We start from the raw sequence: 27973 nt of genomic DNA, 5'->3' as shown, positions 1-27973 counted from the left end.
GAATGCAGAAAAGCATGTAAAAACACTTTATTGCAGGGAAGACTTAAGAGCTAGAAGTCCATTTTGGCTGGAGTGGGGATGATAGAAGATTAAACAGGAGTCAGATGGTACAAGGCTGTTTTATCTTTAACCTTAGAGCATTGGAAATAATTGAGGATTTAAGGGAGGTGGGGATATGCAGACAGGATAATTTACGTTTTAATGGGATTACTCTAGCTGCAATGTGCTGGATGAACTGCAGGTCAGCCAGATGGAAGATGGTAGCCAGCCAGCCATTGTAGTAATAAAGGTGAGTCATTATTTTAGCTTGGATTACCTCAGTAATGATGTATACGGTGAGAAAGGGAAATTTTAGTGATATTTATGAAGTGAAATTAACAGGACTTGTGACGGTCTGAAATGAGTGTATGAGGAAGGGATGTAGAAAAGTTGAGAAATGACCTTCAGCCTTCTGGTATTTACAGCAGGGGAGCCAGTGCCTGTACCAGCCGAGACAGAGGTAGAGCAGGAGTCTTTGGTTTGCTGTTATTTTTGTGAGTCTCATGAATTCAGTTTAAACGTGTTGAATTTGAAGGACTTTTGAGCCATCCCCATCTGCCTACTATATTTTTCTGTCTATGTATCTTGCTCTCCCCTCAATAATACATCAAAACTGAGTTTATCTACACCTTTCCAGACACGTCTTCCCATGTTTAGAACTCAGTCAGCTTGAAATGGTCCCTCTTTCTAGTAACCTCCCGGCTTCCATATTGACTAATTCAAATTCTTTCATTTAATCTTTTCTGTCTCTTTTGCCTCTCACATTTGTCCTTTTCTTTCAATTTCTGTCCCTGTTAGACAATTACTAACTCTTACATTTCCCTTGACTGTGTTCTTAACTTGCTATATTTGTCTTTTCATTTTTAATCCATTCTTTTGCATAATACTTGTATCCTATCCTCCTCACTATCAATTTTCTTGTATAGGGTGTTGATTTTCCCATGTTTTTGCTCAAAATAATTCAGTAAATCCTTCTTTATTTTTTTCTATTTTTTCTTTGTTTTTTTTTCAGTCATAGATTCACCTTGGTCTGGCACTCAAACTAAAAAAAAAAAAAAAAATTGTAGATTTCCCTTAGCTTGCTACACTTGTTTAGCACAGTGATTAAGAACTGCTTGGTTTAAATCCTGACTTTAGCACTTACTAGTTTTGTGATTTTGATTAAGTCATTTAATCCCAGTGTTCAGTTTTTCAAATGGGATTAATAATAGCAACTCATTTAAATGGTTGTTTTAAGGTCTACATCCATGCAATTCTCTTAGCACAGTCCATGGTACAAAGTTAGCATCAACTGATGCAGCTCCTATTATTATTAACAATAGAATAATTATTAACTGCTCCCCATCCACATATGTAGGCACATTTAAACACTTAATGAAGCATACCTTTTATTTTCTCTCTATGTGCCACTTCATACCCCTTGCATACTCCTTCCTCTCTCACAGCAGTTGAACTGCCTCACAACAGTTTCTTCCTGTGAAATTTCTTCCATCTTTCCAGGAGCAGCTCTGTTCTCACTCTCTCCAAGAAACATTGCTTTCTCTCCAAGCCCTTTCTTCATCTGCAACTCCAGGTTCAGTATTCCACCTTTGTATTTTGATGTTAATCTCATTAGCCCCATGTATGTCGGTAGCTTTCTGAGATCTTCTACTACATGGTTGTCCTTGAGTACAGGAAATTTATTTGTGTAGTGCCCATAGTTATAATAATATTTGTGAATAAGTGATTGCAGTGTTAGCAATTCCTTCAGTTACATGTAGATATTCTCTCCTTTCCTTCCTACACAGACTGCTTTTGGCTCTACTCATCATTCAAGGAACATCAAGTTACCTCGCTTGGATCTTTCTTAAAAATAGGAGCTTTCAAGTCAGCAATCTTCTAAACCAATCACGGCTAATGTATTTTTTCTGTGCTCTCAGGAAGTCTAAGTGCATTTCAGCTAAGTCCTTCTTACAGTGATGGGCCTGCTTTTGTGTTCTAAGTCCATTGTTTTTTGTTTTCCCTGAGTTTTATGTAATTTAAAGAAAGCAGGCTTAGGAGAAATCATGAGGTTAATACTGTTTCACACAGAGATCTCTGATTATTGTTTTTTTTTTATTAAAGTGGCATGAAAGCATATTTAGTATCTTCTCTGTTTCCTACCTAATTTCCTTTGGTCTAAGTTCTGACAACGGCCTTTGAAGCATCAGTTGCCGTTTTGTAGGATGTTCTAAAACATGAATCAGGATTGATTCTTATTTTATTCATGGCTATACTTGGTGGTAATTTACAGAGCCTGAGATGAGGGTTTATTTTTCCTCTCTGAAGGTTTCAGGGATGTTTTTGTCAGGATTTGGAAAATGTGCTCAAGGAGCAGAGTGATAAATTGAGTGCTGCCTCAGAAAAAGTCAGGCTGTCAGGGAACATATTTATCTCCACGTTTGGGAAGCAGAGCAGGAGAAGTACAGATATTTTAAAAAGCTGTGTGAAAACTTTCTAAGGTAAGGGACAAGGTCAATCTGACATAGCTTTCTATCCATTTTATTTATAACTAAAGGCTGCCTGGACATAAGAACTGAAATCCACAATCATTCAACGATAGACTTTTTTTTCCCATGTAATACTGGGGGAATATGCATAGTTAAATGGTTCAGTTTCAATAATAGATACAGTATAACGTAAATAAATCTCCCAGGGTTGCCTAGAACAGGGATCTGATTGCATTTCTAAATAAAGTTTTATTGGAACGTGGTTGAATTCTTTTGCTCACATATTTTTTAGGGCTGCTTTTGCAATGCAGTGACGGAGGTCACTAGTTGCAATGAAGACCTATTGGCCCACAAATTCTAAAATATTTTCTATCCGGTACTTTAAGAAAAAGTAAATTGACTCCAGGCCTAGAAAGACACTTTGAGATTCAGAGATGTTTATTCTTTTTGGTTTACTTTGTTTTCTATTATGACATTAATATAAAGTTGGCTCTCCTTGCGATAGGTACAGAATGGTGATGGAACCATCTATTTATGAATTGGTAGTCTTATTCTACTGATTCGCTTGTTTGTTAAGTATAATTGGGTTTAGAACAGTGCTGAAAGTGGAAAAAAAATTTATATCTGCTTCATTCACTGCAGCATTTGTTATGACCTTAATTAGATGTGGTACATAATTAGGTATTATTTGCAGAGCTCCTGAATCCATTTACGTGTGCAAAATGCCAATTAAGCCTTTAGGTTCAGGTCTGTTTTTTTCTTAAGGGGATCCAAAAAAGAGAGTTGAATTTGTTCAAAAGTATGAATAGTCAGAATATAACCACATGGCTTTGAATGTAGACTACAAGAAAATACCTTGCGGCTGTCTCAATCTCCATATAACTAACTCCATCATCTCTATCTCTATCTCTGTCGTCTGTGTATCTCTACCTTCATCTCTAACTCTGTGTAGATATGTGTGTATTCTCCCATTTTGATATTTATTTAAAGAAGCTGGAAAATTTGAATTCATTCACTATATTATAGATCTACATATTTTGTGCTGTAGTTTATCTGTTTGTGGTTCACGGACATTCGGCTATACTCATTTAATCAAACTTTAGCTCTGTGCTCTGTCCCAAAGGGGAGCAAAATGGCTTACTTCCTCATTTTATTGAGACTTCATACTTTAGGAGAAGATAGGCCCTTAAAACGTTGCAAACAAATATATAGACATGTACGTGTATATGTGTGTGTGTGTGTGTGTGTGTGTGTGTGTGTATATATATATATATATATATATATATATATGTAAAATTTATAACTAAATTACAAACCTAAGTTAGGCAAAGACAAGAAAGAAGGAGGAGAAAATATATCCCAGAAAATACCTTTATGCATTCATGATCACAACCAACTAAGTACTCCACTGTAATAATGTTATATTTTTTCTGGAAGGCATGCTTTCGTGTCATCAAAAATGACACTTTTCTTCTTAAGTCTTCAGCCATTACCTTTCACCCAACTCTCAAATAGCCATATTCCATATTTCATATAGAGATAGAAAATGAATGACATATCAAAAGATGCCTGCACTTCTGTGTTTATTGCAGCACTATTTAAAATAGCAAAGATATCAACCTAAGTGTCCATCAGCAGATGATAAGACAAAGAAAATGTGGTGTATATACACAATGTAGTACTATTCAGCCTTAAAAAAGAATGAAATCATACATCTTGCAGCAACATGGATGGAACTGAAGGTCATTATCTTGAGCAAAACAAGCCGTACATTGCAAGAAAAATACTGCATACTCTCACTCCTAAGTGGGCGCCAACAGCTGTACACATGGATGTAGGCAGTGGAATGATTGACAGTGGAGACTCAGTGTGGAGGAAGGATGGGAAGAGGATGAAGGATGATAAATTATGACTGAGTCAATGCATGTTTTTCCAGTGATTGATAACTAAAAGCCCTAAGTTGACCACTACACAATCTATATGTGTAACAAAATTGCACTTAAATTTCATAAATTTACTTAAGAAAAAGAAAGTAGAAATTTAAACATTAAAGCAAAAAAATTAATGCTATCTGCTAATCTATAAATGTACCTCATCCCTACTCTCTCCTCCTTTTGCTATTGTGAGCAAAGAAGGTAAGGCCCTTCTGTGAAATCCAAGACTACGATATAAATGCTGACTGTCAAACACTGCCCTTTTGTGGACTACATCCATCAGGTATTCATTCTCACTCTCCTGCCTTCCTGCCTTCCTGCCTTCCTTTCCTCTCTCTCTCCCTCCCACCATCCGGTCCATCCTTCCCTCCCTCCCTCCCTCCCTCCCTCCCTTCCTTCCTTCCTTCCTTGCTTCCTTCCTTCCTTCCTGCCTTCCTTTCTCTGTCCTTCCTTCCTTCCTTTCTTCTCTCTTTCTCTGTCTCTCTCTTTCAATCCTCAATTTGTCTTTACCCCTCAGACTCCCAAACACATTCATACTTACTTTTTCATTTTTTTTTTTTCAGTGGATGAGAGCTATCTATGCTGCCCGGGCTGGCCTCTAATGCATAGCCTCGCCTCTTCAAGTGCCAGGAGAATTGACCTGAGCCACTGCTTCTCTCACTTTCTCATTTTTTAACTCCAAAATTTTGAGACCATGAAAATCTCTTGCCTAGGAATCTTCTGTTGAAGAAGAATTTTTTTTAAAGGTAAAAATATAACTTACGTAGAAATACAAAATGAGCTTATTTCAAATATGTTATTTGGCTCATTAATAAAGTAACTAGTAAAATAGCAGAAATGATTCAAGAAAAATTCACAAAAAATAAGAGATGTGAGATTTATAGAGCTGAAGTTAAAGGATTGCAGAAATAAATTTGCCAAAGGTTGCTAGAGTGGTTAATGGTGTACAAGGCGATATATACTAACCTTTGGGTTATGGTATAAAAGTCATTTACACTTCTTCTGGACAAAAATTATTTAAATTTTTCTGAGAGAAGAATCATTAGCATTTCACTCAACCTTCTACAGGTTAAACATGGCTTTAAAGAGTTCAGCATATCTAGGTCAATAGTAAATCTGAGTTGAAGAAAGGTACACAACCTGCAAGATCAGAAATCTCCACCACAGTGTTCTTGGCACACAACAACTAGCATTCTGTGGAAATAATATCTAGTGATCTTTTTACCTATTTCCAATTGCTGATAAATGTTTATGACTTAAATGTTCTGCATGCACTCTTAATTACCAATTTACTCTTAAGAAAATGGCAAGAATGTTCTTTTGGTAATTTTGTTATAGAGAAATTTAAAATATCTTACAGAAGTTATCTTCATAAAAATCAAAAGCAAGTCACTTGCTGGGAGAAAATAGTTGTTGTCATAATAGGCAAAGGGTTAATTATTCTAGTGTTCAAGGATATACTAAAAACAGTTCCAAAAAGGTGACAGAACTAGAAATAATTCAACAAAATAAGAGCAATGAATTTATAGAAGTGACTCTAATGGCCAAGTATGTGAAAAGATGCTCAATATCTATAACAGTCGTAGAACTCAAATGATGATCACGGTACCAACAATAACAGTATAAGCCAAAGTGCTCTCATCAGATTGGCAAAATTTTAAAACGGTTGGTAACTTCTAGTACTGGCAATGGAATAAGGAAATGGTTTCTTGTAAATTGCCAGTAACTGTAAATTACTGTAAAATATTTGAAATGTGTTTTACTGTAACTTACTAAAATTCAAATTTCCTATAATTTTTGTCCTAACAGCCTCGTTGCTATTTATTTATTCAATAAAATAGATACTTGAAAGACATATCACCAGGAATTTTTATTGCAGCATTGTTTACTGTAACATAAAACTGGAAACAAGAGCAAATAAACGTCAGTAGGAATACGGTTGAATTCATAGCAAAACATGATTCCCTATATATAATGTAGTTGTATAAGCAAATATAAATCTATACTCTTTTAATGGTGGTTAAATTAAAGTGATGAGCTTGGTATGAGGCACCTAGAGACATCGTTAATTTGATAATTCAGCATTTTGTTAAAAACATGAATTTCATAATTATAGCTATGAATAATTATAAATTATTAGACATTATTATATCTCAACTTCCATGTTCAAAGTCTTTTGGGGGGCTTCTTATGGCATGAGTATGCAATCCAAACCTCTTCTATCTCTAAGTTCCTTGCAGTTCAACTATGCTATTGTTTCAGCTTGACCTTGAGTAACTCATGCAATCCTTCGCCTCATCTAGAATCAATATCCAACTTTTATTTTATTTGGAAAGAATGAAGCTGTTTCTTACCTTAGAACCTGTCTTTTCATGTCATACTCCCTCTTGCTGAATCCACCATTTACATATTCTGCTACTTCCTTTTAAATATCACTTCCCTGAAATTGCTGCTTTGATACTTCAACTAAAACTATTTCCCCCAGTTACGAATTCTCATAAGGATTTTTAGGAATATAGTTTTTAAAATAGAAATCAAATTGACATCTTGTGAGGCTGAGAAATGCTAAGTAATAGGAAGATTTTGAGTTTGCTGGGCATGATTAGCTAGAAATTAAATATAATTTCTTAAAACTAGAGTTCTATTATGATAGAAAACAAGAATCAGACATACATTTGTCATTTATTAGTAATTTTGAACAGCTTTTGGATTATTTTCACTCTAAGAGAATTTTAACTTGTCATACAAAAGTCTTATGAGGCAAGATTCTTTCAGCATTGAGGTAATTTACCATGGAGAAGAATGAATGGCTTGTTGATTATTCTTCCCAACTAAAAGGACTGTTACTATGAATGTTTTTGTTGGGTGGAAGAAAGCAGTTTTACAAGTTTGGGCACTAACAGAAATATTTAGAATCAGAGGGAGATACTTGGGGCATCACAGCCTTAGGTCATTTCAGATATTTTAGAAAAGTTTTTGCCACTCAGGTTAGCACCTTTTAAAGACATAAATATATACATAGAAAGCAAGTTTTAATTTAAGAAAACCTGACAAGATAACGTATGAAATAGACAAATAACTTGAAAGAAGAGCAAAGTGTTTTATATTTAGAGAGCAAACACATCTGAAGTGACAGAAACAATCTTTCAAGTGATACAACTGACCCTGAATTATAACATTCATTTACTGAATGCACAGCATGTAAGCTTACGATATTAAATAATTTTATTGAATATACTGGGCTAACAGAGACATATCAGGAATCTAAACAATATTCTATACCTCAGGTCATGAATAGTTTGAAATACACTAATATAGATTATTTTTAGTTGTCATGATTTGAGAAGAGCTACTCTACCTTCATTTGTGAATCATTGTCTTGATATATGTTAGTTCTTTGCTAAAACAAATATATCAAGGATACTTACGACGTTTCGCTCTGTCTAGTAACGAGACCATGAGTATTTAATTTAGTATAACAAAAGCATGTGTTTTTGAGCACCAAAACATAACAATTTATGGAGTATACAATTTATTTTGGTAGTGATATTTAAATAGATGTTGATGACTTTTTATGTGAAGTAGAATGGCCAGCATATATTATAACCTACAGCCCATATGCTAAAACATACACAAGACTTGTAATGGATTCAATATAAGGAAAGCAAAATTAGTTTGTGAGATGTTTTAATAAATCACATGATATAAATAATAAATATTTAACTTTTTGATTTTTTAATACCCAACAAAATTATAGTTTAGAAGTGACTCTTCACCTGTTTTGGAATTACATGGTGAAATGTGTAGTCACGTAACTGTTCTGGGTGCTGACAATCTTTTAAAGCTATGATGCAGAAACTTTAGAGCAATTGTAAGAGAAAGATAAAAGTCAGTAAAAATTGCACCCTACATTTCCATTTATGAATGCAGATAAAATCAATAGGTAGATGTAAAAACTACTGTTAACTTGTGAATTATTATTGCCATGACTATTTTCTTGTCAACTTGGTTTATAGATTTATATGTGCAAGGGTAATACATAAAGAAATTTTTGTTGACAGGCTTTCTTTGTGTGTGTAGATAAAATGCTGTGTTTTTTTTTTTTCTTTCTATTTTCTGGCAATTCCAAAGTCACCATAAGTTAGATGAATTAGAAGTATCGTTTTTTGTCCTTCTTAAAGAATTGTTGTCACAAATAGAGATTCTTTACTTGAACAAATACATAAAAAATCAGCAAAAGATATACAAAGTTGTAACATGATAATCAGCCTTTCAAATCTGGGAGTTTGATTTCATTTTCCTATGTATGATTTTTCCTGATAGCAAGTCAGTTTATTTTCAGAAGCTTCAAGGAACTATCGTTTGTGGAACTTAGCATTGTGGAAGATTATTTATTTCTTGGTAAAAGGTTAAAATTTGAAGTCAACTTCGTAAATAAATATTCCTCAAGCATTTATCACAAGCTTGGTTTTCTGCAGAACATTTGAAAACAAAAGTTTTAAGTTACAGACATTTACATAAGCAAACCTTACAGGGTGATGGAAATGCAATACTGGGGGGATCACCCAAAATGATATTTCTCAAAAGGATGTTTAAGTAAGAATAAGACAAAAATTTGGCCAACTTTACACAATAATATTATAGGGGGTAAAGCACATGTGAATTCTCAATTCCCTGAGATTAGATAGAGTAACAACATGTGGTGTATAATTATAAAATTCCCTGACATCCCAGCATTGTTATATGAGAAACAAGTTCTTGATTATCTGTAGTTGTATGAGTTATTTTACTTATTTTCCACTTATTTAGTGCTTCTTCGTAGCACTAAGCAGTTTTAGTGCATAAAATGTGCAAGATATTGAAATCACAGACATAGTCTCATTTTTCTATTCTGTAAACAGAATTTGGCGGGTTTTACTAATCTTGTTTAGTAAATAATATATAAGAAAAGTAATCTGAAATATAGGTTGAGGTTTTGTTTATAATTTGATTCAACTGAATACAAATATTTGCACTGAATGTATGGTAATTTTGCTAGGCACAATGTACTTTTAATATATGTTGTGTAGTTAGTTAAGGAGACATACAGAATTTAGAGTCTATGTCATTGGTTGACAATCTGTAGCATCGTATGATTCAGTCTCAACATCAGTTGTACAGCTAACAAGTCCAGGAAACCAACCACGTTGTTCTGAGCTGAATTTGATGCAACTTATAAAAACAACAATGTAATACTTACACCGTAGAACTGATAGTAAATGCACAATCAAATCTAAAAAACCTTAGAAGTTTAGAAAAGTTGGTTGAGTGCTGGCTTGATCAGTAACCAAGGTGATGCTAAAAAGGCAAGCTCCAAAGTGGGGTTTAGCCCCCTATTATTTTTGGCCTTACCCAGGAAATAATTCAACAGCAAGCCAGAGGTAAAAGGAAACAGCTTTATTGAACAGGCAGTGTTATGTTTCTGGCCTTGTTGCAGCCTGTCACTGCTTCTGCAGAGCAGTGGTACCCCATAGTCAGAGAGTTGTGGCTCAATGCAGTTTTGCAGTCATATTTATGTTTTCTTTAATTACATGTAGATTAAGAGGCTATTAATGCAGACATTTCTAAAAAGGGGGCATTAACTTTTGGGTCATTGTGTCGTTGCCGTAGAAAAAGGCGGTAGCTCCCTGGTGTCATGGCAATGATAAGTTGACATGGCACACTTGTGTGCATCTTATGGAAAGCTGCTTCACTCCACCTCGTTTTACCTAGTCCTCAATTTGATGAGTTGTTCAAGCCATGCCTCTGGAGTAGAGTCCTGCCTCCTACCTCAAAGGCAAAAATGTAGATACGATAGTTAGAAAGGACTTATTTTTTACCTGAATGATGCTCAACAGTGTAAGGAGATGATTTCCTTTTTGCTCAAGGGTATCCAATCTGGGCCACACTGGAAAAAGGATTATCTTGGGCCCCACATAAAATACAACTAACACCAATGGTAGCTGATGAATAACAACAACAACAAATCGCAAAAAGATCTCATAATGTTTTAAGAAAGTTTATAAATTTGTGTTGGTCCACAATCAAAGCTGTCGTGGGTCGGCCGCATGTGGCCAGGGTGGGATGGAAAAGCTTGTTATATCCTAATCTGTTTACTGGGACTAAAATGTCTCACATATACAAATATGCAATGTATTCAGCACGTACACACTTAGTCACATGAATTTTGAAATGATCTTTATTGATAATTATTGAGCAACAAGATCAACAGTGTTCCTAATGGTTTTGCATTATTTACTTTTACCAAGAAGTAAATAAACAAAGGTGAAAACAAAATACATTATATTATACTTGACACAGGCCTTCTTATTTCACAATGTTGCAAATGGGTATATTTCAGATACTAGTGTTCAATTACCTATGTGGCTTAATTTTTTTTTAAAAAGCATGATGACTTCTAAAAAGTAAATGATGAAAGTATTCCTAAATTTTAAGTTATAAGCAGGTTGAAGAAGCAGAATTTCCTTTTAGAATTAAAGAAAATAAATAGCATTTAGTGATCAATGAGAATGTTAGAAAAAGCCAGGTGGCAAATAAATATAGAGGTATGAAGCTTAATTTGATTGCAGTTTATAGAGACAGCTTCATTTCATCATCATCATTTATCTTACTATGATATTGATCAAACTGTTTTATTATTATTATTATTATTATTATTATTATTATTATTTTGGTATGCTCCCTATGGCTTTCAGGAAAATTCATCTCAGCTGCATCACATCTGTTTAATGACAAACCAAACTTCTCCCTAAACGATGGATATTTTTCTGACAGAAGTAAAACCACAATTGAACACAATGCATTTTTATTTCAATTCTTGTAACCAGTAGGCTATTCTTTTTAAAAGAGGGTAAACTCTGACCTAAGGCTGGTAGAACATAGGTTCATATTATAGGAGAGAGGATTTCAGTTGCCTTCAATGTTTATAGATTTTTAAAAATAATTTTCAACCTAATTTATTAAAATTAGAGCATTGAGTGCCTGAGATTGCTGTCTTCCCTGGTGATATTTTTACTGGTAGATAATTTGTTCTTAAATGTGTACTCTTGAAGATACGACCATTTATATAGTCCATGAACTATATGTTAAAAAGTTCTGTATGCATTCTCAAAGGGGATTTTAAAGCTATGTGGTTCATCCATCCTTTGCATTATGAAAATGTTAAGTCAAATGGCTAATATTTTGACTAAAGTTCATAAAGTAAGCCCTAGAGAGCAAAAAAAAAAATTCAAAATCCTTAACATGTAAAGGCCCTTATGGAATTATGTAAAATATCTAGCTGTTTAATTCTTTTTTTTTTTTTCTGTTTGTTTTTTAAGCTAAAAAAAAAACAAAAAAGAGTTTGGGAAGGGAAGATACTGTAAAGCTGTTTTTTCTTTTTCTTACTTATTTTGGATAAACAACTTGAACATTTACATCCAGGGAACTGTGTGATCTAAAATGTTATACTGAATATAATAAAAAAATCTGCGTACGGGAACTGATTTTGGTATACAGTGAATTTTGTTGCTCTTGATGCTTTTTTTCAATTGTTCCTTTTTTTCCAATTGTTACTTTGATTGTGGCCCAACACAAATTTATAAACCTTCTCAAAACATTATGGGATCTTCTGGTGATTTTGCTGTGGTTGTCATTCATCAGCTATCCTTAGTGCTAGGTGTCTTTTACGTGGGGCCCAAGATAATCCTCCTTCTTCCAGTGGACACCCTTGAGATAAAAGGAAATCATCTCCTTGATGTTTTCCTTTTGAGCATCATTCAGGTAAAAAATAAGACCTTTTTTAACTATCATATCTACATTTTAAAAAGCAGTATTTCGGATGGGTTTAATCTTTTTTTTTTTTTTTTTTTTTTTTTTGAGATGGAATTTCGCTCTCATTACCCAGGCTGGAGTGCAATGGCGCGATCTTGGCTCACCACAACCTCCGCCTCCTGGGTTCAGGCATTTCTCCTGCCTCAGCCTCCTCAGTAGCTGGGATTACAGGCACGCGCCACCACGCCCAGCTAATTTTTTTTTTGTATTTTTAGTAGAGACGGGGTTTCACCAAGTTGACCAGGATGGTATCGATCTCTTGACCTCGTGATCCACCCGCCTCGGCCTCCCAAAGTGCTGGGATTACAGGCGTGACCCACAGCGCCCGGCCGGCTTTAATCTTTTATAGCAATATTCTCCCACATCTTTGTTTTTTTCATATAGAGGAAACATATTAACTATCCCATTTATATAGATGTGTGTGTGTGTGTGTGTGTGTGTGTGTGTGTGTGTGTGTGTAAACTATGTATATGTACACACAGTTTTTTATGTTTTGTGTTTCTATACATAGAAAGGGAGAGAGAAGAAGGGAGAATTATATGATATTACATGCTTTACTGTACAATACTGTAGTGAACTTTACTCACTATAATCTCCTAAGATTTGTGGACACAAAAATGGGGATTCTTATATAATATAAATGAATGAAAACTATGCAGTAAGCTTAGTGGATTAATCTGTGGAAATGTGGAAAAGGCATGCTGTTTCGAATGCTAAGCTATCAACTAACTTGCCTTTGTAAAAATTGTTTTCTTGTAAGTGTATGTCTGTTTAAATTTTCACTGAGTTCAAATGTGGTTTAATAACAACTAATTAAAGAAAAGTGAGTAAGGCAACCAGAAAACTTGACACATAACAGAGAATGTCAGGCTCTGAATTTTTATGCATTTTTAAAACTACTTTCTCAAGGAAATGTCTGTGCTTGTGTGTGCATCAGTGGTACTGCTGAATAACTGAGTACATCCCTTCTACATCCTCAGCTAGAGAAATTCAGCCTCTGTTTCATACATAGGTATCCTGGTGGAATTCTATTTAAAGAGAGATTACTGTTACTAAAATATGCTAAAATTTGTACTGCATATTATTTGTTTCCGTCTTAGTAATACAGCATTCTCTTTCTGATGTTTTGATCAATAAGATTATTATTCCATATTTTACACCAACTACTTATCTAATACTTTACAAAAGGTTACCAGTGTAATACATAGAGCCATTACTAAATTCTAATTCTTATATTTCTTTATAGAAACTGAGTGATTTTAAAATAATTTTCACTTAATTCAACTTTCGCCAATCGTGAATCTATGATTTTGGACTGTAAGGCAACTTTGCTAGCAACAGTGGACTCAAAGTTAACTATAAACTGTTGTGTATGTGTATATCATTGAAAAACATGCATAACATATGTATGCATAAATAAACCTCTATGATAAAAAGCTAATGGAGATTAGGTTGGTAATAGCTATCTTTATTCTTTTGATTTGAATCCTTCCCAACAAAATCATAGATACATTGTTCAAAATAAAAATAGAATGCTCTTGAATTTCTATAGTTTGTTATGCTTTAGTAAATTTCTAAATTTATAGCGCCGTCTTATTATCTTGCTGCCTTATATCATTACTCTTACTGTGATCTGAACATAGGAAAATTAATTCATTACATGTTTCAAGACATTGTCAGTTATGGCACTATAAGCAGGCTGTTATCATGATTAAGAACAAAATATGATAATGCCTATATGTCTTTTATACTTGAACAAGTAAAAATGGGCTAAACCAAGTGAGTATTTTAATGCAATACCACAAAAGTGTAATTGAAAGGGGTACTAGCCTCATTGACCTTATGTCAGGAAAGTTATTACCAGTCAAGAACTTTTTGAAGATAAAGTTATTCCTGAGAAGTTTAACGGACATTCAGGAAAATTTTATTCCTTAACCTGGATGTTTTTGAAAACAAAATCTTTTAGGGTAGTTTAAATTTTCCATTACCTGAGTCAATTATTATAGATTATTTTCAGTTTTGATTACTTTTTTGAACTTACACTTTGGCATCAGAGGTAAGGGATTACATTTTAATATGTTATGATTACCATTAAGTATTTGTGCTCTTACCCTCTGTATTATCAAATAGAAGTATGATTTCTTAGCTGCTTTGTGTCAGCTCTGATTTTTAAATTGGAGGAGCTTTTATATATTAAAGCTTTATTAAATATATAAATATCTGTTATAAATTATATTATAAAATATATTATAAATATAAATTATAATATGTAAATATATATTATATAAACAACCAAATTTAGGATTATAGGAAGCAGGTGTCTTTTTCCAGAAGCCAAGAGTGAAGCTAGAAAGCATCTTAGAGAAAAGAAACCTTCAGGCCACACGGTATCTAATGTCAGTGAAGCAAGCTTCAGTTTCAGAATTTTTGCAGCAACTCGGGTTCTTTAAGCAGTGAGTATAATGATGCCACTGTGCTTTATAAACATTCGCCAAAATATTACATTATTCATTTAACCAAAATTTACCCAGTATCTACCTTATATCAGGCCCTGTGTTAAGCACAGAAAGGGCCTATAATATAAGGCAGAATCTTAGCTGCGAAGTTACTTTCTGTAAATTCTGCATTTCTAGAGCAGGCGTTGACAAATAGTTTTTTTATCATATATGCCAACATCAATCAACTGATAGTATTTGCCTATAGTGTGCTCTGTGGAGATCCGGAGTCTGCTGCCTCTGGAATCATAAGCAAAATGTTTTAATCATTTATTTATGATTGTTGCTGTTGGCAGCATGTATATTGTATGTTTGTTATTCCTATTCTACCACCCTTATATAGAAATAACATTTCATTGGAGAAATTGGTGTTATTTATAAGTAGCATATTTATGTTATGAGAAATATGAACAGATTAATATATGACAGGTTCTTATTATATTAAACCCCAGAGATGACTTGTGATGCTTGATTCTTCATCTTTGAAAAATTCATATTTATTTTTAGATCTAGTGAATCACCACTTTGCCCTTTGCTTCACAAAGAACTTGCTGAGGTTAATGCTCTTGAGAATCCCATTTCTGTCTCAAAGATAGTTTTATTTAAGGCATCGTGTCATATATCATAGATATTTTAGCAAAAAACTTCAGAGAATACTTGGATTTCAAACTTCTAAAGGTTATTTAACATAAAGTATGAAAACTAAATGGGTAAAATGGAAAATTTACTTTAATCATAATCCATTAATGTCTGCATGATGCCATCCATCTTCGCACCTCCTCATATATCGCCATCCACATCCTAAATAGGTTAATCTTTTTGTAAAATAGAAAGTGCTAGGCACTTAGTAAAGGCTCACTAAATACTTATTCATGATTTCATACCTGAGTGAGCTGTGTGTTCCTAAAATATTTTCTCAGCATTGTGTTATTTATGTTTACAAGAAACCAGAAGCCTAATCCTTGTCAGGCTAAATTTCAGGTGATTGTAGTATACCAAACATCTTGGCATATTAGCATCCCCAAACCAGAGAACAGCAAGAGCTTCATAAATAAGGGATAAACTATACAGGATTGACTTTGAGGATAGTAAAAAGGCATAGGGTGGATCACGGTAGCTAAAGACAATTTTTTTCAAAATGATTAGACTTTTTAGGCTTTGACCAGCGTCACTTCCTCATCCTCCACCAGCCTCTGGTAACAGGAGGAATAAGTTCTGGTGCTCTTTGGCACAGCCTGGTGACTACTTAGCATATATTTTGAAGTTGCTAAAAGAATAGATTTTAAGTGTTGTCACTACAAATAAATGATACATATATGAGGTGATGGATATGCTAATTAACCTGATGTGATCATTCCACAATATGTATATGTACCAAAACATCACATTTTACCCCATAAATATATACAGTTATTATTTGTTAAATTTTTTTTTTTTTTGAGATGGAGTTTCGCTCTTGTTACCCAGGCTGGAGTGCACTGGCGCGATCTCGGCTCACTGCAACCTCCACCTCCTGGGTTCAGGCAATTCTCCTGCCTCAGCCTCCTGAGTAGCTGGGATTACAGGCACACGCCACCATGCCCAGCTAATTTTTTTGTATTTTTAGTAGAGACAGGGTTTCACCATGTTGACCAGGATGGTCTCGATCTCTTGACCTCGTGATCCACCTGCCTCAGCCTCCCAAAGTGCTGGGATTACAGGCTTGAGCCACCGCACCCGGCCCATTTGTTAATTTAAAGTAAAATATAATGTTCACACAATTTATACTTAAATCTTTGTCAGGATTTCCAAAATTAGAGAAAATGGGAAAATAATTTTTCAGAGATTGTTGGGAAATTTTTCTGAGCAGAAGGCAAAGGTATTTTCTAAAAATTTGACTCGTTAATTCATGTCTTTATTCATTTCATTTTACTTATTTATTCAGTATCTATTGTTTGAGCACATACAATGCAGATTATAGAAAGCTACAAGGTGGGAGAAACAAGAGAGTGGAGAGGGCACTTTATCTGAGACATCTGTAGGCTGCTTAGATACAGACCTCCAGTGAGTACATGGCTCTGTGGGCCTGGATGTCAGGTGAGAATGGTGGGCTGCAGATAAGTTTAGAAAGGTTTTTCATATAAGTGGCAGTGGAATCCACAGATATGAATAAGACCACTCAGGGAATAGCATGTAGAGCAAAGACACCCGAAATGCAACTCTTAAGTCTCAATATTTAACATGTTGATAGAAAAAATTGGATAAAGAAAAATTTAAAAATAGAGAGGTTGGAGAAGTCAGGGTAGAGTGTCATAAAAAATCATGGCTTATAAAACATTATTTAATATTGTCTTCCAAATCATAAACTGGATCTGGTATATCAGGAGCATAAGTGAGTAATCTCTTGTTTGTTTATTGCTGTGTCATAACCCATCAATACTGACTGGATATGTGTAAAAATATGTAAATATAAAGGAAAATTAATTAAAATATATGAACATATATTGTGTATATAACTGTTGAAAAATATTAGTTACTTAAGTATAGAATAGAGAAGTGCCCAAGCATACTAATTATGTGTAATATATCTTTTCTATTAATAATCTATTTTCACATAGTTCAGTAAGAATAAACTCTCAGAAAAGCTTCTCTGGAAGCATGGTTGATTATGTTTTATTTTAAAAGTAAAGCATGTAATTGCTTGATATGAATCAGTTTATCTTTCAAGCATGAGCATTAATAAAAATAACATGATAGCACATGACAAACACGTCTAAAAATACAAAAAAAATGTTAATTGGGGGCATATATATTGATTGCAAAGTTGTAATACAGTGTGTCAGGAAAAAAGAAAAGAAAACATTTACATTGTTTTAACTTTAAAATATACAAGAAATTATGGGTCCAGTTAACCTTAGGTTTATTAAAAATTATTTTTATTAAATTTATTAAATCTTAAGTTTATTTAAGATTAGTCTATAATCCTGTGAAAATCTGACAGAATATTGAAGTCTCCAAGTTAAACCCCAATGTGAAGTAAAGGTAAGGTTAAAATCTAAATTGAATTTTGTTTTCCAAGAACTACAATAGGCTATTTTTAGTTTTTCGTTACTCATTTTGATGAGAAACAAGTTTTTTTTTTTTTTTAATGTAATATTCCCTTTGGCAAGATGCCACTCCTTATCTCAGTGGGGTTGGTTATTTTACAGATTGCCATGCCAGGGTAGAAGTGATAACATTTAGCCATGAAGAATTCTGACAATGTTTAGATTATAACATCGAGAAGGACTGTCCTTACAATTTGATAAAAATGTCCTTACCTCTAAGACAAACAGTGGCGAGAATTTCTTTCTCGAAATGTCTTCATGGGGCTGCTTTATGTCTACATCTTCCCTGAGGAATTTAAAATTTGCATCCATGCAAGGAAGCCAAAAGCTAACAGTTTACTAACATTGATTTAGTGCTTAAGTCCACAACAGAGTCTGTGCTGGATTCTGAAGTATTGTCTTTAATTTCACCTCAGCTTTTTGAGTTAGGTACCATTTTCTCATATTATATTGAAGAAAGAAAATTTACCTTGTCTTCCACTTCTAAAGAGCAAGAATGGAAAGTGGAAAGTTGGAGAAATTGAAAAGAGCAATTTCTCATTAAAGGTGAAATGAGGAGGAGAGTTAAAGGGAACAAGGCGAGAAGAAACTGGGATGGGGGCAGAGCTAGAGCTACTTTTTCACATAGAAGGCCTGGGAAGTCTGACTCCAGAAAAATGTGGTGAGAGGCAGGCGTAGGGGGCAGTGATAGAAGGAGCATTTTGCTATATAAAACGTGTATCATGGCTGCTGCTTCTGTATTTTTCCACAAAAGCTTCCACAGAATTTACATTATTGTCAGTGAATGAGTGACCCTAGGAGGGTTCTTGGTTACATCAGAGCCAGAAGAAGAAGGTCCAGTTATATGGACATAGTTGATGATGAAATGGAGATGCAGAGGAATTAATAAGGATTAAGAATTGAGATACAATCCAGGCCTGTCTGACTTCAATTCTCAATTGTTTTGTTCATATATCACTTTGTGTGCAATTTGAAATCAGCTGTAAATCCAGTGGGGAGCACCTCAAGAATGCTGCTATATTCTTCATTGATGCTACCTTAATTAGTGCTAATGATGTTTGACTGAGACAGCTGATTTGATTGTTCTGGCAGATACCTCAGTTAGAATTAGACATAGGTTAAGGAATCCATGCTAATTGTTCCTGTGTGAATATGCTAAGGAAATCTATTTTCTCTGCTCTGCTAGTATATTCATAAAGAGCATTCTCAAAGGAGTACACAGAAGCCTAAATTAGTTTTACAATCTATTAAAAGAAAAGGAAAATATGATGCATTAGGGATATTTATATAGGTTAATTACATTTATAGTTAAATAATTTATACTTATTTAGAGCTTTATAATTAGTTTTCACAAAGAGTATGCCGCAAATGAGTTTGAAAAAAGGTGTTTTCCAGCATCAGGAAACACAAAATCAGTTTTTAAATATGAAGAGTAATTTAATCAGTATTGTATTTGTAAAGGAAATACAGTATTTTGAGAATTTATTTCTATAAAAAGATGTAAACAAATAAAAATCGTTTCTTTAAAATATGTTGCATGTAGTTGGAAATTAGTTCTTAAAGCTCTTGAAATCCAAAATGTATGACATTTTAGAAAAAGTCTAATTATAAATGAGTATTTTCTGAAACACTAGTATATGTGAATGTATTAAAAATCAGGACTACTGTTTTCAGTTAATTACATGGCCTAGGAAATAGTCACCAGCATCATAAACAAATAATCCCCCCAGGCTTATGCAGGTCAGTATCTTAAAAGCACTAGCTTATATTGCAATACTCTGTTAACAGAATTTATCAACCTTGGCACTATTCACATCTTGGACCAGATAATGCTTTGTTGACTGTATGGCAGAATCCCCAGACTCTATTTACTAGATGATAATAGCATTCCCCACCTTCATATTCACAGCAGTGACAAAACTCTCCAGACATTGCCAAACGTCTCCTGTGAGGCGAGATTATATCTGCCTGAGAACCATTGTTCTATAAAAATCATTTAACTCCATCACAAATAGCTTTATACATTATTTTAAGGCATAATATTCATGAATATTATTGATAATTATTACAAAGTAATTCAGAAATCCTTTTTATGTTTACTTCCAGAAACTTTGCCTAAGAGTGTAGCTCAAAAAGAATTAGTACATACTATTCTCCACGTCTATCAGTTAAAAAGATTATTTACTGTGAATAAATGAAGAAATAAAAGTTGCTTTATTTGAGAAAACTCTTGAATATAAAAATAAGAAGTTAAGACATTTAATTAGGCTGGAAATGCACATCTTTGGTACTAATGATCATTTCTTGGCAGACTTCACATAGGGACTATACTTTCAAAACTAATGGAAAGAGACTAAATTCATTCTTGAGACTACTGAATATCTAGGTATGTTCAGTATGGAGCTCTGTGTGGTTTTGCTGGTTGTACATGTGGAACGTCCTGCCTATGAATGGACTTATTTTGTTAAGGGGCGTTAAATTTGTTGACAGATACTACTCTCATTTTACTTTTTAGAAATGAAGCTATTAGCAATTTTATTTTTCCACAGCATAATAAATGACAATCAGGTTTATGTAATTCTCTAAGCAAGAGCTCAATAAATTAAAGTATAATTGAACAATTAGGTGTCATCGATACTCCATACCTAGTTGAAACAACTTCAGATGTGTAAAACTAGATCAGTTTGTCTATTTTCGTTGTGTGAGCTCATTTATATATGGGAATTATATTCTGATAACCAAATACTAAAAGCTGACTGCTAAATATAGCTCAAAGTTAAAAAAAAAATCTTTCAAGGATATGCCTTAGGTCTCACCAAAAGTCTGAGACCTAATCAAAGGACTATGGAATACTTCTTCCCCCACACCTTGCCACCACTTTACTAAAGGCCTGTTTATAGCAATTCCTTTTACCTGGTGTATCATGTTCAGCTATCAAAGAAATTACAAGTCATACCAAATGCAAAAAAAACAATATGAAGGGACAAAATAAGCATCAGAACCAAACATGGCAGAGATGTTGTAATTATCAGACTGCATATTTGAAAGAACTTGATTTATATGCTATGGACTCTAATGGGTAAAGTAGATAGCCTGCAAGAACGAGATGGGCAATACATTGTCCATTGTAAGCAAAGAGATGATAATCCTAAGAATGGACCAAAACAAAAAAAAAAATAAGAGATTAGAAATTCTGTGACAAAAATAAAGAATGCCTTTGATGGGATAATTAGTAGACAGGACATGGCTGAGGAAATAGTTTCAAAGCTCAAGAATATGGCAATAGAAACTTTGAAAACTTTCCAAAAAGCCATGAGAACAAAGACTGAAAAAAAAAAAAAAAACAAATCAACAGAATATTCCGAGTACGTGGGCAACCACAACAGATAAAACATATGCATACTGGGAGTATCAAGAGAATAAAGAGAACGTAATACAATAAATATTTGAAGTAATAATGACTGACACTTTCCCCCAAATTAATGTCAGGCACCAAACCACAGATCCAGGAAGCTCAGAAAACACAAAGCAGAATAAATTTCAAGTAACAACAACAAACTAGACCTAGACATATCATTTTCAAACAACAGAAAATCAAAGATAAATAAAACAATCCTGAAGAAGCCACAGGGGAAGATGGGGAAATACTAGATGTAGAAGAACACGAATAAGAATTACATTTGATTTATCCTCAGAAATCAGGTATGCAGTAAGAGAGTGAAGTAAAATATTTAAATTATTTAACCAAACACCTGAAGCATAAAACCCTACCAAGCTAGAATTCTGTACCCTGAAAAACTATTCTTCAAAAGTAAAGAAATAAAGACTTCCAGAAACAAATAAAAATTGGAAATACTTGTTGCCAGTAGACCTGAATTGCAAGAAATGGTAAATTAGAAATTCTTAAGAGAGAAGAAAAACAATGTAGGTCAGAAACTCTAATCTACATATAGAATGGAAGCCCTTCAAACAAGGAATAAGAGAAGATAAAATAAAAATGTTTATTGTTTCATATGTAAGTGATCTAAGACAGCTGTTTCAAATCATAAAAGCAGCAGTATATTATGTTTATGTATATTGTCTGTATAATAATGATTAAGAATGGTTATATATATATATGTGAAATGAAAAACAGCAATAATACAAGAGATTGGAGGAAGGAATTATGATTATTTTGTTATAGTGTACTCTATGAAATGGTATAGTACTGTCCAAAAATGGACTTGGATTACTTGTAAATGTATATTTTAAATTCTAGAGTAAAAAGTAAAAAGGAAAGTATAAATAATATGGCAAGAAGGAGAAAACCTGGAATTAGAAAATACTCAATACCACGAAAGGCAGAAAAACAGTGAAAAATAAAAATAGAAAATAAGAACAATGTCAGCTAATCAAATTTTTAACAAATACAAATTAATATAAATAATAAGTTTGAATATCAGTGATATTAATGCAATAAGTAAAAGACAGATTGTCAGTGTGGATCAAAAAACAGGACCCAGTGAGTTGTCTATAAGATACCCATTTTAAATATAAAGATATATAGAGATTAAAAATAAATGGATAAAAAATACATATACAGTACTAACAAGAATCAAAAGAAAGCCTGAAAAGTTACATTAATTTCAGATAGAACTTATTTCAAAGCAAGAAAATTTGTCGGCAATAAAGAAGTGCATTTCTTAACGATAAAGGGGTCAACTCTCCAAGAACACATAATAATGGTTAATTAGGTATGCACCCAATGGCAGGGCATGAAAGTACGTGCTGCAAAACTGATAGAAGTGCAGTGAATAGACAAATCCTCTCATAGTTGGAGACTTTAAAATCACCTCTCAGACCTGGACGAATCTACCAAAAAATTATCAGTAAGGGCATAGTTGAGCTTAACATCACTATCAATCAACTGTATATACATTTTTTTAAATTCAAAAATAGGCAAAATATATATTCTTTAGGGAAACCACACACACCCAGAAAGTACAAATTTAAGAGAAAAAGGAAATATTTACATAGAGTTCAGGAGAGTGACCAACTATGGGTGAAGAATGGGATGTCTGTCAGAGTGAGGCATGCAGAGGTCATCAAAGGTACTAGAGTTTCTACTTGTGACACTCTGAGAGGATACATGGCATGGATGTTTTCTTCTTACTTTTTAAACTGGACAAATATGTGCACATACTCTTGAATTTAAGAGATTTTTTTTATTAATACATAATAGTGTACATTTGGGGTACATGTAATAATTTAATACTTTCTTGTAATTTGCAAAAAACAAATCCGTATATTCATATATCCATCACCTTAAATATTTGTCTTTATGCTAGAAATATATGAATTATTTTCTTCTAGTTATATTGAAATATACTGTAGATTATTGCATAGAACAGATCTGGTATGGTGACTCTTATGACAAAAAAAGAAAAACAATATGGTAGACATCTATAGACGACTTCATCCAACAACAGCAGAATACACATACTTTTCAAGCTCACATGGATCATTTACCAATTCAGACACATTTCAGCCTGTAAATCATACCTTACCAAATTTAACAGAATTGAAAGTATACAATGTCTGCTTTCAAACCACAGTGGAATTAAACTGGATATCACTAAGAGAAAGATAACCGGATATTCCCACAGTAGTGGAGATTAACAAACATACTTCTAAGAAACAAGTGAGTCAAAGAAGAACTCTCAAGAGCAATTTAAAACTATTTTTAACTAAACAAAAATGAAAACATGGTTTATCGAAATTTGTGAGATGCATCAAAAGCAGTGCTTAGAGGGAAATGTGTAGCACTGAGCACATCTATTAGAAAAGAAGAAAGATGTAAAATAGGTAATCACAGTATCAATTTCAGGAAACTAGAACAAAAACAGCAAATGAAATCCAAAGTAAGCAAGTAGTAATAATACAAAACATAAGGGCAGAAATCAGTGAAACTAAAAACAGGAAATCAAGAGAACATATATAAAACGGAAACATTAATACATCTTTAGGCTAAGAAAATAGGAACACAGATTGCTATATAAATAATGAATGGAATGGAATGGAGAGCTCAGAAGGAGAGCCACATAAATTTGGTCAATTGATGCATGACAAAGGACAAAGGCAATGCATTGGAGCAAAGATAGTCATTCAACAAATGAACATCCAAATTACAAAAATGTGGAACAAGTAAACATCCACATTAAAAAAACCAGAAGACACAGACCTTATATAGTTTGCAAAAATTGGCTTGAAATGAACTATAGACCTATTTATATAATACAATCATCTTATAAGATGATCTTGAATTTGGTAGTGACATAGATAGAACACCAAAGGCACAGTTCGTGAGGAAAAAAATGATAAATTGAATTTTATTAAAATTAAATAAAAATAAACTTCTGTGAAAGACAATTTTTTAAAGAATGATAAGGCAAGGCAGAGACAGAGAAAATGTGGTGCAAAACACACACCACATAAAGGACTTTTATCCAAAATACAAAGAACTCTTAAAACTCAACAATAAGAAAACAACTCAATTGAAAATAGGCTACAGCCTTTAGCAGACACTGTACCAAAGAAAATATACAGTTGGCAAATGAGCACATGAAAAGATGCTCTAACTCATATGGAATCAGGGAAATGCAAATTAAAGCAACAGTGAGATACCACTCACACCTTTTAAAATGGCCAAAGTCTGGAACACTGACAACGGCAAACACCAACGAGGATGCGGAGCAACTGGAACTCACTCATTGCTGGTGGGAAGCAAAATGGTATAGTCACTTTGAAAAACATCTGGGTAGTTTCTAACAAAATGAAACATATTTATTCTGTATGATCCATTCACCAAGTGCCTTAGTATTTACCAAAAGGAGTTGAAGAATTCTTTCTACAAAAATCTGCATATGAATGTTTATGGCAGTTTCATTAATAATTGCCAAAACTTGAAAACCACCAAAATGTCCTTCTAGGGTGACAAGATAAATAAATGATGATACATCCAGACAATGGAATACTTTTCAGTGCTGAAAAGAAATTAGCTATCCAGACATGAGAAGACATAGAGGAAACTTAAATCAAATTACTAAGTGAAAGGCTATATACTATATGATTCTAAGTGTATATAGCATTCTAAACAAGGGAAAACTACAGAAACAGTACAAAAGATTAGTGTTTGCAAAGGATTGGGGGGAGGGATAAATAAGTGGAACAACAGGAATTTTTAAGGCAATGAAACTCTTCTATATGATAATGAATACAAATCATCAAACATTTGTCCAAGCCCGTAGAATGTGCAAGAGAGATCCTAATGTAAGCTATGGACTTTGGGCGATTATGATGTCTCATCATAAGCCCATCATTTGCAACAAATGTGCCACTCTGGTGGGGGATTTTAAAAAGAGAGTGGAGGCTATGCATGTATATGGGCAGGGAGTATTTGAACAATAGCTGTAGCCTTCCTCTTAGTTTTGCTGTGAATCTGAAATTGCTCTTTGAAGAAAATTAAGTCTTTAAAAAAACAAGTCTATACTTCTCTTAGCCAGGACTCTTCAGTGTTGAAAGTAACCTTTCTCTATTACCACTTCTCATCTCCCTTCTATTATCATTTGTGTTTTTGTATTCATCTCTGTGTCTTTGCTTACGTGGTGAAATGCCTTGTTTTCTACCTTAAGTCATGAAAGTTTTATTTTCAGTGGTCTCTTTAGGGTTTACTTTTTCTTGAGTATATTTCAAATTATTCTGAGCCATGCAAAGTCCTCTGTCCCTCAACCTTACCTCTCATTTTAGCTCAACTCTATTCCTGGTCTTCCTTTTACTCAGCATACTGTCTTGGAGTAGTTATCTCTCCTATGCACATCATGACTCCCAGACCCTTAAATTTGATCTCTAACTCCACCCTGGATACCACTCTGGCATTTGTTCATTCTCACTGTAAATGATGGCTTGAGTATTCTACAGCGAATCCACCAAAGTTCAGCCAAGATACAGGAGCCATTTAAGGCATTTGGTAACAAAGACAGTGGAAGAAAGAAGTCAGAGAATGGCAGCAGCAGGAAGCCACTGCTACTTGAGGATTGATGACAGTAAAGAGAAGTTTTAACAAGAATCCAAATCTTAAAGCTGTCATGGGGGAGCTTAGTCCACAGTGGGATGGGCAGTAAGTTGAGGAGCTAGAATATAAATGAGATGGAGCCAACTGCCAGAAATAGAACTATCCACATGCAGGCAGAGCAAGAGAGAAAGAAATACCTTGAGCACTCCTACTTCCTCCTCTTCATTCCTACAAGATAGTTTGGTAAACCCAGATGGCAAGGGAGCCCAGGAAATGTAGTAGGAGAAAAGGCAATGGATCTGAGCATAAATAAGCAAAAACTGGGATTCACAGATATCAGGCATGCAACATAATTTTCATTAAAGTCATTTTGTCTTAACCCTAACCCAAGTCTTTTGCTCATCCAGAGTTCCTTGAATGGAATTAACATTTACATGGATCATCTTGATCACATTTTAGTTCACCAATAGGTCATCAATTCTTTGCAGTTTTAACTCTGAAATATTTCTGGAATCGCCTTTTCCTCTTCATCCTTCATCTCCACTGCCAAGGCTTTTGCTTCTACCCTTAATATGTCTCTTCTAGTATCCATGGAAGGCATTCTCATTAGCAGCTCCACCTCCAGTCTTTCCTTAAATGCCAGCGGAATTCTGTCTAGAAAATGAATGACACCCATGAGATTCTCCCACTTGTATTTTAAAAATAGTTACCCACCCCTAAAAGATTAAGTCTTAAGACCTGATGTGGCTTCTGGCCCCATTTTTTTTTTTTTTCATCATCATCTATCATCCCTTTGTCCATAGCCTCTGCTAAGTCCCATTACATGGATTATAACACCCCTGACTGTTGTACATTTTTCTGTCTTTAAGCACATTATTATTTTCGGTTGGCTGATCCCTTCTGCTTCTAGAGGATTCTGCTCTGATATCCTCTTTTCTATGAAACTTCTTCTCTAAAGCACAGAATCAATTGTTTTCTACCACTCACTGTGCCTGGGCATACCTCCATTTGTATTTATCTTTCTATATTCAATATTATATATAACATTTATTCCCAGTCAGACTGTTTAATTTTCAAGGGCAAATATTGTGTTTCATTTACCTTTATATTACTAGAATGTGGTAACATGCTAGGCCTACTGTAGATACTGTATGAATGCATATTGATTGAAGGAAGATGCATTTCAGGAGTTCATATGATCCATTAAGATAGCTCTATTCTGATTATATGGGTGTGTTTGTATGTGCATGTGTATGTTTGTTGTTATTGTATTTTGGTAAATATTTGACATAGACTCTGCTATTTAAGTGATTTAAACACAACTAGGAAAACACAGAAACTTAACTGTACAAAACTATTATCTAAACTAAAAATAATATTATAAAATAACAAATACAATTGGTTATAAATTTTCAAATAATTTCAATTTTCCAGTGTTAGTGTTCCATTTTTAAGTTAATATATATTTTTTAAATGTAACACATACTGCCCAAACTCCTTCTTACCACAAAAAAGTGAAAAGTTGATGAGGTGATGAACGTGTTAATTAGCTTGATTGAGTGTGTTTATAATGTATATATAGGTTAAAACATTTCTTTGTACACCATAAATATACACAATTATTATTTGTCAATTACAAATAAAATTAAAACTTTAAAATTATATTTAATTTGTTTTATAGCATTCTTATTTATTTATATGCCACCATAAATCTGTAGTATATACCCAACTCTATTGTATTTACAGTGATTTTCTACTCTCTCCTATATTAAAATAATGTGGTTTAGAATTAATACTAAAATAAGTTTCTACAAATAGCATATTGGGAAATTTTAGTTTCATAGTTAATTCTAAACTATTTAATTTTAATATAAATATTTTTACTTTTTTGACCATCATTTAAAAATATGACTAATAAGTTTTAAATCTAAATGAGAGAAACATTTATAAAACATAAAAGACATAGCACCTAATATAAACTATTTATTAAGAAAATTAGTAAAAAAAATTCAAAAATTCAAAGAGGCAATTCTCTCACAAACTCACATAT

The 27973-nt window shown here is 33.6% G+C and overlaps 1 protein-coding gene across 4 annotated transcripts in view; it reads left to right on the top strand.

The window, feature by feature from the left end:
- The window catches only part of DGKB (diacylglycerol kinase beta), an 814277-nt gene that overhangs the window by 89298 nt on the left and 697006 nt on the right, over window positions 1-27973 (top strand). Inside the window, exon 2 of one of the 4 annotated variants that reach the window (XM_074379546.1) lies at window positions 5005-5187. The exons of the other annotated variants lie outside the window; for them this stretch is intronic. The gene's annotated coding sequence lies outside the window, so the exon portion shown is untranslated. The remainder of the gene's footprint in view (window positions 1-5004; window positions 5188-27973) is intronic. 4 annotated transcript variants of the gene reach the window in all.

This window comes from Saimiri boliviensis, chromosome 10 (assembly GCF_048565385.1).
Source record: "Saimiri boliviensis isolate mSaiBol1 chromosome 10, mSaiBol1.pri, whole genome shotgun sequence".
In the NCBI taxonomy this organism is placed as follows: domain Eukaryota; kingdom Metazoa; phylum Chordata; class Mammalia; order Primates; family Cebidae; genus Saimiri; species Saimiri boliviensis.
The sequence above is the reverse complement of the archived record's forward strand: the minus strand, read 5'-3'. Positions and strand labels throughout refer to the sequence as shown.